Source organism: Chamaea fasciata, unplaced genomic scaffold (assembly GCF_029207755.1).
Source record: "Chamaea fasciata isolate MVZ Bird 193981 ecotype frontalis unplaced genomic scaffold, bChaFas1.0.hap1 SCAF_37, whole genome shotgun sequence".
NCBI classification, from domain to species: Eukaryota; Metazoa; Chordata; class Aves; order Passeriformes; family Sylviidae; genus Chamaea; species Chamaea fasciata.
In genome coordinates this window covers 1877070-1891292 of record NW_027094122.1, presented here as the reverse complement: position 1 = coordinate 1891292, position 14223 = coordinate 1877070, and the positions used below count along the sequence as shown (strand labels likewise).

The 14223-nt window shown below is 43.9% G+C and overlaps 1 protein-coding gene across 1 annotated transcript in view; it reads left to right on the top strand.

Annotated features, from left to right (window-relative positions):
* LOC136303562 (uncharacterized) overlaps positions 1-14223 on the top strand; it is a gene marked incomplete at its 5' end in the record, with an annotated part of 1177971 nt that overhangs the window by 48268 nt on the left and 1115480 nt on the right. The gene's annotated exons all lie outside the window — the stretch shown is intronic.

Sequence of the window (14223 nt, the reverse complement as noted above, 5' to 3'; positions counted from 1 at the left end):
ATCTGAAACAAACACAATACCCAAATGAACCAAAAAATCAATCAAACAAAAAAACCAACAACAAAAAAATCCCCCAAAGCAACCAACTAAAACCAACCAAAAGAAAAATCCCTCAAATCAACCAACGAAAAAACCAACCAAACAAAAAGCCAACCAAATGAAAGAACAACCAAAAAAAGAAAAAAATCCCCCAAACCAACCAAATGAAAAAAACAACCAAAAAAGAAAAAAATCCCCTAAACCAACCAAATGAAAAAAACAACCAACCGCAATCCCCAAATCAACCAAAAAACCCCCCAACAAAACAAAACAAAAATAGTCCCCAACCAACCATAAAACCAAGAAACCAAAACCCACCCAAATAAAATCCACAAACCAATAAATACCCCAACCAAAATTCCCAAAACGAGCAAATGAAAAACCAACCAAAGGAAATCCCAAACCAACGAAACAAAATCCCAACCGTACAAAAAAGCCACCAGACAAATCCCGCCCCCACAAAAAGCAAACAAGATGAAAAATTCCAGTTAAGAAATTACCTTAAGGGATGAAGAATTTTCTGTTAGCTCATCTTCCTTTGTGTAATGTTCCTCAAATAGATGATTTGTAATGAAGTAAACAGGTGGTGCTTGACCCTCCCTTTTTGGACCGAGTTGAGAATATTCAAGCATTTACATTTTTATTCACTAGAACTAAACCTGAAATAAGGCACATCACTCCTTGATAAGAATTTCACGTTAAGAGTCAACATTGGATGAGATCCTAGTGGTGAAACTGAATGTTAGCATGTGTTTAGGCTTTCAGCCTGGGTATCTGGAGATGGAACTCTGCTTTTTCTAGTTTGTAAAGGCTGGTACCCTGAAAAGGCTTTCAAGAAAGGAGAAGTTATACTTATAAAATGCCTAATCGATTAAAGGCTCAAAGGCCGTATGGCAATTCCCATGTAGAGAGGAGCAAATTTTACTTTGATAAAAATGATAGTGCTAATGAACAGTAACCCATGAATGACAGCAAAGATTAGTCCCTTTTAATCAACCCAATAAACACTGGAATTGGACACTCCCAGACTCAGTTCAAAGATGAGTGGCTCTCCTATATCTTGCTGTCATCTCATTTAAAAAAAGGCATTTTGTAGCTTGCAGGGAAGATGGATTTGAGGATTCATGCCTATTGTTTACTGCAAATATAATCTGTATGCACGTATCGGCCGTTGTACCTAATGCTGGTGTGTGATGCCCTGTGGTTATTCCCTAGTGGATTCCTCTGCTGAGATTAAGGTTTAGAGAGAATATTCCAGCAATTTGTGGTCCCCTGCCAGGTTAGTAATTTAAGGAGTGAGCTTCCTGAGCTCGTTGTAGGAGAGGAGTTGTCTTATTCCTTCCAAAACGAACCAAATAGCTATCTGCCTAGTAGTAGTCTATTTGTATCTTTGGCAGGTCCGTTTTTTAATTTCAAGCATTTGTTCAGCTCTTATTTAAGATGATCTTCAGGAGTGAAGTGATTGTTTAGTTAACTTCATGATATTGTGGATGAAGACTTTGGAAGACAGTTGTCTCAGTCTGAGAACAGATAAAAGCTTCTCAATAATGAGGAGAAATAACAAGGCTCAGCATGCTGGAGTGCCTCATATCAACAGCAGCTGATGTATTATGAAACAATTTACCGTCTGCAATGTCTCTGGAGGGCCGTTTTGTGCTGTGACTGACAACTGGGGAGCCCTCTTGGTAAAGCTTTCAAAGAATGCCCTGGATGGCGTAGGACTTTTGTCTCCTGTGCAGAGAAACGATTCATTTATTCCGGTGGAAGTATCATCTTCCCTCTGACCTCAGTGCATTCTGCATTAAACAGAATGATTTTTCTGGGGGAGCTGGAGCTGATTGCTTTCTATGAGGTTTGGAATGAACCTTTGCCAGCACCGTGTAGCTTATTACTGCTGCATCTGTGACTTTGGAAAGGCTGGGGAAGAAAGGAAAGGGAGAGAAGTGGTTTTGAGTATATCAAATGAGTGTTTTATTGTTTTTCGAAGGAGTCATGAAGTTGTTAGCAAATCATTGTTCAAGCACTTGTGCAGTGTGGTTTCCCTGATATGCTGTGTTTTCTGTAGCAGAATCACAGGAGTCCTAAGTATATTCAATGACAAAATTACATTTATTATCAAGAAAACACTGTAAATTGTATTCTGCAGCCCTCGAGCCAAAAAAAACAGGTATGAACAAGGGTGTTATTCAAAAAGGCTGCTAAATAAAGAGATGAGAGTAATTAAATAGTTAAGTCTTAAACATACAGGCATTAAAAGAAATGCATTGCTGTTTTACTTAGAGGGGGGAAAAGCAAACATGAGGAACTTTAAAACTGAGGTAGAGGCGACATCTAAGACACAAAAATCCTTGAAAATTTTGAACAGATTTTGGTAGATAGCACAAGTTATGTACACAAAGTGGTAAGAGGTAATTCAAAGGTCACATATAGGCCTGGCTTTCAACTTCATTTGTGGTCAAACTTTGCTAATTTTGTGTACTTGGTAAAAGCAGGGGTGGAATGACAGACTGCAGAAATAGCCTGGGAGATCAGAGTGGGCAACCACCCCAAACTGATATCATGTGGAAAGAAACACCTGGATTTTCTGTTCAGATCAGTCACAAACAATGATGTTTCGTGTCAATGTTGATGGAGGAGGTGAAGAATCTGGTTCTGGTCCTCTGGACTCACACTAAATGAATTTTTGATTTACTTTTCTTAGCTTTCAGTGTAAATGTAGGGTTTTTGAATATTTATGAGATACTTATCAAGTTTGTGTTGTGGAAGATGCTCTAAAAACTCTATTATTGTTTCATCAAATCATTAAACTATTTGCAGGTGATAGTAAGGATTAACCGAATGATTGACTTATCCCTGTTTTACAGGCACAGCACCTAATATTTACTTCATTTTTTTTTTTTTAATCAAGAGCCAAAATAGGAGGGGAAGGAGGAGAAGAAAAATAATCCCCGCCTGATCCTTTGCAGTCAGTAATTCCATGTTCATTTTTCAGCCCTGATTTCTTTGCCCCACCCCATAATTTGGTTCATTGTTTCAATGTATCCTATTTCCTTCTATTTTCTCCTCGATGCAAACTGCCAGGCTGAAATAATAGCTAGGCAAGTAGATTACACTATAAAAATATTCTCATTACGAGATCTTGGTTAACTCCCAACCACAGTTCACATCATGGAAACATCACCAAGAACAGGAATTGATTCAGCCTCTGGGACAAGCCATCATATAAAATGCCACGGGCTTTTCTCAGCCCATAAAGTAAAGCTGAAAGAATGCAGAGACAGAAATGATTTGTCTGGAGGGTTTAGGATGATGGAAACAGTTCCAACAGCTCTTAGGGTGTGGTTGTTTTTCCAGTTTACTGGTCACCTTTTCCTCACACTTACGACATGTAATTTTGGTTCTTGTCCACTAAAGACAGCGCCTGGTTTGGTGTTCTGAGTTCTGGGATATGTGCATGCACTGAACCTAAGTGTTATGGGGCTTGCCTGCCTTTGCTCTGTCTGGGGGATAGTTTATATTGCCTTTGTAGCCCAGTTTCCTGTTTCTTCAAAATTTTATTTCGCTTTATTTATTTGTTAATAATACTTGACCATAAGTATTTGATCACTTAAGTGCACTATCAAGGCTGGCAAAAGCAAATTGGATCTAGGGCACAAATAACCTGCATTTCATTTGCGTACTCTCAGTGTAAAAAACAGTTCTCTTGTCCCCAACTTCCCTTTCACATGTTCAAGGCACTTTGTAGCTCTGTGGACCAAAAGGGTATGGCACTGTGTCAGGGTCCGCAAACATATGCGGGGAACCTGATGGTTCGTTTTAGGGATCTCAGGGCGCAAAAGACACAGCGGGGGACAACTCAGTTTGCTCCATCCAAAATGCAGCTTTATTTAGTGTCAACAAATGTGATAGAGGGAGTTTGAAGGGAAATAAAGCATAGCGAGAAAAGAGAAAGAGGGAGTGGGTTATAGCTACCAACGGGGAGACGAAATCCTCATGGTCCAGCCAATAGATCCGTCTTCTTCTGTGGGGAGATCCCAAAGTCTCTGGTTAACTCAGGGGTCCTTATAGTCCTCTTTGAAGTGACAGGCAGTTGGCCAAACAGGTGGGGGAAATCACTGCAGTGTGTTCATTTAGAGAACTCAGAACAGGTCAGCCGTCAGCAGGTACAGTGTCAACCAGAACGAGTCAGCAGGCGCAGTCACTTCACCGCGACTTGCCCATTGTTTCTGCTCAGGTTCTGATGTTCCCATGTGGGTGCTGGGTTTTTCCGTCAAACACACCTGCAGGCAGCACTTGGCCAACATCCCACCAACCTCAGCCAGGCCAGAACTCCTGTGTTGAGATTTTAGAGTCCCTTTTAGTGGTTTCAGTCTCTGTCCTTGGCAATGGTCGTGAGGCAGATGAGGGATCTTCCGACCGTCTCTTACACACCAGCACCTCCCATGTCAGTGATGTTGTGCTTCAACTCCTGTGCCAGTGTAAATATGTATTTTAATGTGTCATAACTATATAAATACATTTTAGTAGAGGTGGGGAGAGAGGCAAGGGAAGCAGCAGTTGGAGCAAAAGCTAGTGTCCTCCCGGTATTTTGAGGAGGAAGTTGGAGAATAATGTGTTTTCATAGAGCTTGGACACAAAATATTTGGTAGTTCACATGTGGAGGGTCTTGGGTGTTGCCATGCTTTTCACTTTTCCCTGTGGCATTTTTAAAGTTTGACTTAGCTAAACTGAATTTAGGATTGGGAAAAAAACACTCCCATCCCAAAAAGACATCTTTTCCCAGATGAGAATTAGACTGTCTAAGTTCTTTGTTTGTATCCCAGAATTGCATTTGTTGTCATACCTAACAGAATTTATAATCATGGCTCTTGCTTTCAAGGGTGCACTGGTGTATGTACAGGTGGGGAAATTATTACCTAGAAATATCAGAAGTAATTGATGAAAATTTGAACCTCTAAGCTTAAAGAATTTTAAGACTTTTTTTTTTTTTCTTGTAGATGAAAAGAAAAAAGGTTTTCATTTCAGTTCAGTGGAAATATTGAATTTTGTGGAGTTTGGGACTCAGAGAAAATCTTGATTCACTTAATTTTCGTTCCATTTGGTATTTGTGTTAGCAGCTACGCTTGTGATGTTAGGAATAAGACGCAATTTTTATTATGCACTGGAAATTTCTTTGAAATATATCTGTAGTGAAAATTGTTGCTGAAATCAAGAATGAATAAGCAGCTTACTGCATTTGTCTGAAATTAATTCTTGGCTGTTGTAATCATGCAGATTAATAGATATGTTTGAGAGTGTTATGACAACATAATGAACCTAAGATCCCTGTAGCAATAAAACAGTAGTTCTGTTTAAAGAATAATTTTATGGTTTCTAGAGAGAGCCTGTCAATTTGAAAGCTTGCATTTAGCTCTGTTCATTTCCCTGCGGGCTGAATCCAAACTGTGAGCATGAATTAGTCATCAATGTTTTGAAAGGGAAGAGTAATACTTAGTTTATTACTGAATGCTTTTGAATGTAGGATTAGATCTTCAAGCAGAGTGCCAAATTTTCAATCTAATGTGAAGTTATTACTTTTAAAATCATATTTCAAAATAAGCTTGAGGAGCTTTGTTACTGTCACAGGCTCCACCAGAGCACCAGGTTTTCTTGACTCAAACTTATTAAAGGACTGAGGACTATCTCTGTAGGATTTAGAGATCTGCTCCGTTTTTCCATGTCCATCTTAATGTGTCTGTGAACCATTCTCTAATTGAGAGAATGGTTTGGAAAACTGGAGAATATACACAGTAGTAGAGTGTTGAAGGTGAATGAAATCAAATTTTAATAACTGCACTGAAAATCCTTTCCTTTTAGTAACCAGTGTGTTGACTGGCTTTGCACAGTGAAAAAAGATTTTTCATTTTTTGCCCACAGATGTTTTTTCATAAGTACCCTGCCCACAAGCATCTAGACTAATATTCAATTACTGCTGTACTTATCTGGTGCTGGAATATTCAGTGTTCTGTAGCCTAGAGGAAAATGTCATAGAGAACCAAAAAACCACAAAATTAACTTAAAAATAACATGATGACTCCTTAAATAGAGTAGAGCTGTTTATATTCACAATTATGGAGTTTCAAAATAAAATAGGAATGGTTGAGATAAAAACTAAAGAGTGTAAAAGGGCCAAATTAAGATGAAATAACTTCTTTTATTGAATCAAAAAGCAGGGTTTTGTAGCTGAAAACTGGAAGCAGTTAAAAAACCTGTGATTTCAGCATAATAAGCGATAGCCTACAAATACTGGGAATGTATTTCCAAAGATTTTGTAATACTTCTCATTCCTGCTTAAAACATTGAAGAAAACTTGTGTGGCCTCAGGAATGGTCTCCCATGTCAGTGTCAGCAGATGTTTTCATCCTCACACGACCCGTCCGAGTTTCAGTTGTCTATAAAACAGGCTTAAAACAACCCTGGTGTGTCAGGATGCCCTTGGCCCTTCCTGTGACAGGGACAGCTTTGCTTCTGCAGCCCAGAAGAAAATGTGGTTGGCTGTAGGAGACGCTGGGTCTGTGTTTGCTTATGAGTGCAAAAGTGATGAAATTAAAGGTAATGGGGGTATTAATATACTTAGTACATGTTTCTCACTTAAATAATGTGAAATGACAGCCATGTGATAGGAATTTATTTTCTGATGCATAATGATATTTCCAGCATATAAACCTTAGTAGGACGAGATTCGACAGAATTTGATTTTTCTTTTCCATAAAACCAGTTTCTCAGGATTTTCAGGATCTCTTGGTCCTGCTCGGTGTGACATTGAGTCACTTGGATGTGGTGACCAATTGGACAGATGCTCTTTCCTGCTGTGCTGGCCTCTGGTCTCTGTTTTGATGCATTAGACTGAGGGTGAGAGAATTAACTGAGTGCCAGAAGTTTTATTTTGCATTTCTGATCACAGGGTTTTTTGAAATTTAGGGAAATCACCTGTACTTGGATTGTATCAGTGATTTTAGACTTAAGTATAGGTGACTTGTTTCTACTGGGACCAAGAGCTGTTTCCTGTCTGCAGCAATTTTCCTTTAATTACACTTTCATACACTGTCTAAATAGAACCTATCGTCCTTCTAATCTATGTTTGGTTCAAGGCTTATATGATGAAAGGGTGTTTGACATCAAATACTGATGTGTGAAAATACCAAAACACAATGAATGCATGCCTTCCTATGCCTAAAAACCCCCAAAATCTAGCATGTAAACGTTAAATTCAAAAATTCTTTGGAGTCTTATCTGATCATACATTTGTTGCTATCGTATTGACATATATTTTGTGAAAGCTGGTGCTGGATATGTGGTATGCATGGGCTTTCCCATGGGTCTTTTCTAAATGTTTAGGTTTTGCAATAACTTTTCAAAACTTCATTCCTATGACAATGTCATTAGTACATACTATTGGGGGTGAAAAACAGCAAGGATCCAAATGTAGGGGGGAAAATATGGAAACTGCAGCTACAAAAAGATTTCTGCATCCAACAGTTAATGTGATTGCAGTGTTCTAGCCGGGCTTGTGCTCCACTTGCCACATACAGCTGTCTGCCTTTGAAAGGGAAATGTTCTGTCAGGTTTTTCCTTTATAGTAAGTTAAGCTACTCTGTGATCTTCTCTGCATTCAACAATTTTCTTATGAACCCTCCTGAAAAGCCCAGTAAATCAGACCTGTAACTTGATATCTCTTTTTCCTCTTGTTCTACTAATTCCCCCTGTGAGCCATTCTAGGGTTCTTAATGCCTGTGGAACAATTTCTTATTGAATGGTGGCTATCATCCTGCAACTGACACCCTTTTAACTTGATCTGACTTTGATGTTTTTATTGTTCAAGCATTTTGCTGCAGCTCTGCAGTGCCTGTTGCTTGGAGCCAGTGATGTGGCTTGTGATGATTGTACAAAGGGGCCAGTGGGAGTGACATGGATGCTACAGTAAAGGGAGAGACAGTATTCTGCACGTGTTGGAGCAACTGAGACTTTTCTAGTTTGTGATGAGCTGTTAATCACTTTTTCTACGATGAAAAAAGCACTCAAGGTCATTTTCTTGATGACCCTGATGTCACAAGCCATATCAGTCATGCATTAGATGCAAATACAGTCGTATGATACCTTTGCTCTAGTTTAGTTAATCTGTCTTCAGCTGGAATCTGCCAGAAATGTCATCTGCATAGTGTAACTCGGGTCAAATATTGAAAATTGCAGTAGTGGCACCTGGGCTCTGCATCCAGCTCTGATATTGTGCAAAGCACTTGTGAGGACCTGCTCTGAATGCAACTGTGTTCCTTGCTGCTGCAAATTGCAATTCCATTAGCTCTCCTGAGAAGTCTTTTCCCTCTCTGTAATAGGAGATATCTCTGGCAAGTATTTATAACTGATTTGAGGTAACTAACTGGAGTGCTGGGATTCTTTTGATGTGGATGTCTACTTCTGTCTTTAATTGTTTTATAAATTACATAAAAGAGCGAAATTACATAAGCGGCTGCGCACCTATGATGTGTGTCCCTCAGGGTACCTATTTCTTTAGAACACTAGGAAGACTAGAGAGAATTGAAATAAAACCAAACCTGAAGCAGGAAGTCCACTGCAGTTTAGGTTGTTCTTCACGAGATTGTTCAAGTCGAGCACAGCCATTCTGTTCAGCAGACACACGGGCAGGGGCTTCCTGGAGCGCTGCTCTGGCACCCATTCTTCGGAGTAGGCGATTGCAGGAAAAAAGAAGAGAAGCCCATCAGCTACTGAAGAGGAAGAGTCACTGACAGGAAGCAGTGGGTTAAGAAATGTGAGGGGGAAAAAAGGCAGAAAACATGAGATGACAAATGTGAGAAATGGGAGTGAAAAAAGGAGGGAAGTGTGAGGGAAGAAAAGGGAAGGAAACCTGAGTGGGAAAGGCTGAGAAAACTGAGGGGAAAATGGTGAAGATGTGAGTGAAAATAGGAGAGGAAGGTGAGAGGAGGAAAAGGCAGGAAATATGATGGGAAAATTCTAAGAAAGGTGAGTGGAGAAGGGTGAGACACATAGGGGAAAAAATGGAGGGAAATGTGCAGGGAAGAGAGTGAGAAAGTTTACTGGCAAAGAGAGAGAAACAGGCAGCAAATGTGAGGGGAACATTGTGAGAATCCTGAGGGGAACATTGTGAGAAACGAGAGGGCAGAAAAAGGCAGAAAACATGAAGGGAAAAAAAGGGTGGGACGTTTGATGGGAAAAGTGGCAGGAAACAAGAGTGAAAAAAGGGCACAAAATGCACAAGAAAAGTATTAGGGACATGAGGGGGAAAGAACGATAAATGTGAGGGGAAAAGTGGGAGAAATGGGAGAGGGAAACGCTGGGAAACACGAGGGCAAAAGTGAGAAACATGAGGAGACAACTTGGAGAAAAATGACTGAGGAAAGGAGAAAAGCATGAAGGGAGAAAAGGGCAGGGTAAGTGAGGGAAAAATTGTGAGAATCATGAGAGAACAAAAAAGGAGGTAAGAGTGGGAAGGTGGGGAAATGTGAGAGGTAAAGTGTGAGGAAAGGGAGCTGAAAAGGGTGGGGAAAATGAGTAAAGCTTGGGAGGCAAACATGACAGGAAAACTGTGAGACTCGAGAGGGGGAAGGAGTGGAAATGTGAGAGGGAAAAGAACAGGAAACGTGAAGGGAGAAAAGGAGCGAAGGCAGGATTGGCATGAAAGCTGAAATGATTCCTAACACATTCCCCCATGCATTTGCCCATTTATTGCACTAGCCCAGGGCTTCTCTGTATGTCCGTCTCCCCCTGTGCCTTGATTCCTGTTTGGAAGCAGTAGAAGTGCAGGATGTGCCCACCAGCAGGAGCTGCTCCAGGCTGGGAAGGGGCCAGGTGGTGCTGATTTCCAGAGGCTTCTGTGTCCCAGGTGAGGCCAGGGCAGGAGTGGGTTGAAAGGTGCTGCTGCTGCTTCTCTGTGCCAGAGAGCCCTGGCTGGGCAGGGCACGGCGCCCACTGCACTGCGGGCTCCTTCTCCTGCCACAGCTGGGCACACCTGGCAACAAATCATGACGACTTGTGGGGAAACCAAGGGCTTTGTGGAGGCTGCATTGCTCTGCACACACCCGGGCCACCTGCAGCACAGAGCTTTGGCCCCCAGAAAGGTAAACCCGAGGGGAACAGCTGGAAAAGGTTTCATTTTCACCTGTCAATAGAAGCGACTAAAATCAAAGTTACCAAGAAGGGCTCCGATCCCTGGTGCCAGCTCGGTGTGAGAAAGGAGGCATGACTTTATTTCAGTGCTGGGTGCGTGGGGAATCACTTTCCTAACACGTGCTCAGCCAGAAATCTCACCTACTCATTTGTAACCATGGAAATAAGACCTACTCATTACTTTGCTGGTTAAGCATTCCCTCAAATTAGTTGACATATTTAAATCACTTCTCAGAAGTTACTGACAGGAGAGTAGGGCTCTCTTGAGAGTCTCGGGTGGTCATTTGGGGAACATCCCATTCCTGCAATTCTCCTCCGATGCTCAAGAGCCTCCTGCAACCACTCTTTTTGCCTTGAATGCGTTCCAGCTACATTCTTAGGAGGACTATTCTATTCTCAAGGCTAAGGAAGCCACTTGCACACAACAATCACTGCACTGGGGGAATAGAGGGTTCAACACTGTTAATGGGAAGGGAATCCATGATTTGTTGCAGTTCAGCATTTTCTCAACCCTTTCTTTCTCTGGGAATTGCTCACAAGCATTTCCTCAATGCACCTTGAAAATGTTTTTGCTGACTGAAGCCACATTGTGTCTTTCCTTCAGCAATTCAGAAAGAAAACGCAAATTGCCTACTGAAACCTTTCTACTCCCTTCCAAATCAGTTCACTGCTCAAGCACAAACCCGATTCCCTCAGTGAGATAGGAGGTAATATTTTGCTTCAGCTGAAGGGTTATTAGAAGAAAGAAGGAAAGCTGTTGGTTCTAGGTGTTGTTGTTTAGGGTTTGGATTTGTTCTAGTTAATTCGTTGGGTGTTGCTGTGAGCTGGGAGAGGGGCCAGCGTGAAGACCAGACCAAAAGGGAAGTAGGGTAAGAGGGGAGGGGACAGAAAAGGAGGCGGTGGGGACAGAATACAAGTTTCCTATTTCCCGGGCAAAGGGAAAGGGGACACGGTTCACCCTGGGCTGGGAAAGGCAGTAAAAAGCAGCATTTTCTGTGTGTGTGTTGTATGTGTTTGGCTCTTGGGAGAGGGAGATACACACCCAGCTCAGGGGTATCCTTCCTAAGAAACAGTTCTCTTTGGCTTTGATGACTTTGTCTCCCCATTTAATTTCATCTAAGAGTTGGCTCCTTTCTAACACCCCTCTCCCAGCAGCTCAGGGCTGCATTGCACAGTGCTTGCTGTGTGCCAGAGAGCTCAAAGCAGGCTGGCCTGGCACCCCGGAATATTTCTGCAGAACTCTCTGCATTTCACCCCTTTGCTCTGGCTCAGTGCACAACTCCAGCACTGCAGGCGCTTCCTCCCAGAGCCATGTGAGGCCCCGGCTCCTGCAGATGTGACCTGACAAGCTGTCCCTGCCTGCCGCTGGCCTCGCTTCCCCCGGCAGAAGCGCCGTGCCTGAAGGAGGCTGCCCTGTGCCGGAGCCTGCGGAGCAGCCCGGCTCCCTCCCCTGTGCCCAGAGCGCTGCACACACTGCTCGCCTTGGCCAGGAGTTAGAGGGCAGCCGGCACAAGGGTGGCAATCCTCAGCCAGGCCTGCAGCCCTCGGCTGTGGTTTGCCTTTCTCTGCTCCCGTGCACGCTCCGGACGGCCGATGCCACCGGGCTGTGCTGTGCCCAGCACGGCCACGCTTCCCCTCGGGAGCAGCCGGCTGCCAGCTGGGCTCTGAGAGCGCAGGATTCGCCCGGGGCCCCCAAGAGGCACCCAGGGCCGGGCTGCTGCCTCTTGCAGCTCCAAGGGCCTCCTTGCAGCTGCCTCTGCCCAGGCTCAGGCTGCTCCGGGCTCTGCCAGGGCTCTGCTGGGGCTCCAGCCTGGGCAAGGCGGGGCCTGGGCTCACCCTGCAGCCGCTGACAGCTCTGCACCAGCTCTGCGCCTTTCCCAGCAGCCTCCCTGATCTTTCTGCTGTCTCACTTGGGCAAAACTCTCCCCCAGACAAAGAGATTGCACTTAGGGATACAAATGCAAGTGGCAGCAACCCAAATGCTCTCGAGTCAGAGCTCAAGGCCTGCATCTGCACAGGGTATTTGGGCTGCCCCACTCGTCCTTTGGTTCTGCCTGCAAATGCCACTGCCCTTTCTGCCTCAAACACAAGTGCCTCGGCTGGGTAAAACCCAGCCCCTGGGCCATATTCCAAAGGCACTGCGGTCCGGAGAGCATGACGAAAGAAGAGCCTACTCCCCCTTCAAACCGTACCAAAGAAGGCATCAATGTCACTTTCCACCTCTAAGCAAAAATGGACAGTTCAGAAGGAAATGTTGAGCATTCTCACAGGCTCAGAAGGAGGACAATCTTCAAAATAACTTGAGGTTTCAGAAACTTTATTTACAATCCTAGGCCAAAATACTACCCTACAATCCTAGGCTAAAATCCTACTCTACAATCCACTACAATGCTGGTGATGGAAGAAAAAGTTTTTAAGTGACTGGTCCATTCCTGTCAACTCCTTCCACCTCTTAAAGGTAAGGATGAGTGGCACCAGGCTGGATGTAGGCTTGGCCGATGTTACAAATGGATGCTGCACAAAGGAAAACAAAAAAGCCAAGAATGAACCATTACTTTCCAAGCTAAGAGCCCCAAAGGCAGGGTAATCTTTTTTTCAATGAAAAGGGGATTGAGTCAGAGTAGGTCTAAGGAGCAACAGTGGGACAACAGTGGCATAGCTTATTGCAAGAGCTGCTAAATGTCCCAGGCCTGGAAATATTTCAGGTCTGAGCATCCTGATCTCTTGAAAGACGCCCCTGCTCATTGCAGGGCACTTGGACCAGATGACCCTTACAGGTCCCTGCCAGCCCAGCCCAGTCTAGGATTCCTGGCTGTTCTCATTTGAACAGCACCAAGAGTGGAGGTGAGGAGGACGAGGCTCATCTGATGCCTGGCAGTTCAGTGCAGGAGGAGCCCGTCCCTGGGACACTGTTTCCCCTGCAGCCCCTTGGCATTTTACCTGCAGCAGCTCCTTGGCAGACCAGCGCCGCTCCTCGTCTCTCTGCAGGCAGCAGCTCAGGAAGTCACGCAGCAAAGGGGAGAGGAGCTTGGGCTGCTGCAGCTCTGGGATCCCTTTGGTGGCTATCAGGAATCGAGCCTGGAGAAAAAGGAAAGACGAGTCTCTCAGCTGCTTCTCTCACATCTGGAACTGCTCTCCCAGATCCCATTGTTTCAGCTGCACACTGCAGTGGCTCTTTCTGCCGTGGCACAGAGGCAGAGATGACTTTCCTGGACCAACAAAAAACCCAAAGCCTGATGCAGTCACAGCTTTTCCAGCATCCAGCAGATCTTGCCCTGGCAGCTGATTTCATTGACTGACCTCCTTAGTGGAAACTACATCAGCAAAAGCACCTTTGCTTCTCTGAGGATTCACCTGAGCAGCTTGACAGGCTAGTTGGAAGAGGGACTTTGCTCTACTAACTCACTCTAGTATTTCCAAGGAGTATGACATGAAAAGCATCTCTGCAGCACTTGCTGGTCCCTTAAGCACAGCTGCTATAAAAGTCATCAAGCTTTTTCCTTGGTTCTTGAAAACAATGGTAATTAAAAGTAAAGAAAGGAAATCCCTCAGTTAAGGCAAATTTCCCTGTGAGAAGAATGGGGGTACACTTCTCTCCAAACCACTGCTTTAGAAACTTTGTTGGGTTTGGGTTTCTTTCCTTCATTTCAGGAAAGATAACAGCAGCTCTAAGATGCTTGTTTCCTGTTAGTAGGGCCATCTACACGGCCAAAAGAGCTGGAACGACTTCTAAGCCAAAGCCCAATGTTGCCTGAGAAGGGAGATTGTTTGCCTGGGCTAAGGCTTGAGTTCCCCCACGGATGCAACCAAAACCCCAGCAGATGCTGATGTGCTGCCGGGACATTTTCAGAAAGGGACCGTGGTGGAAGTAGTTCCAGCAGATGGCAATGGGATTTTGTCCAATGGCACACGGAACGTGGGATGGGGGAGAAAGACAGCGGGATCAGAGAGTATTTACACCTTACCATGAGAGGACCTTTATTCCCGTAAGGAGGTTCTCCT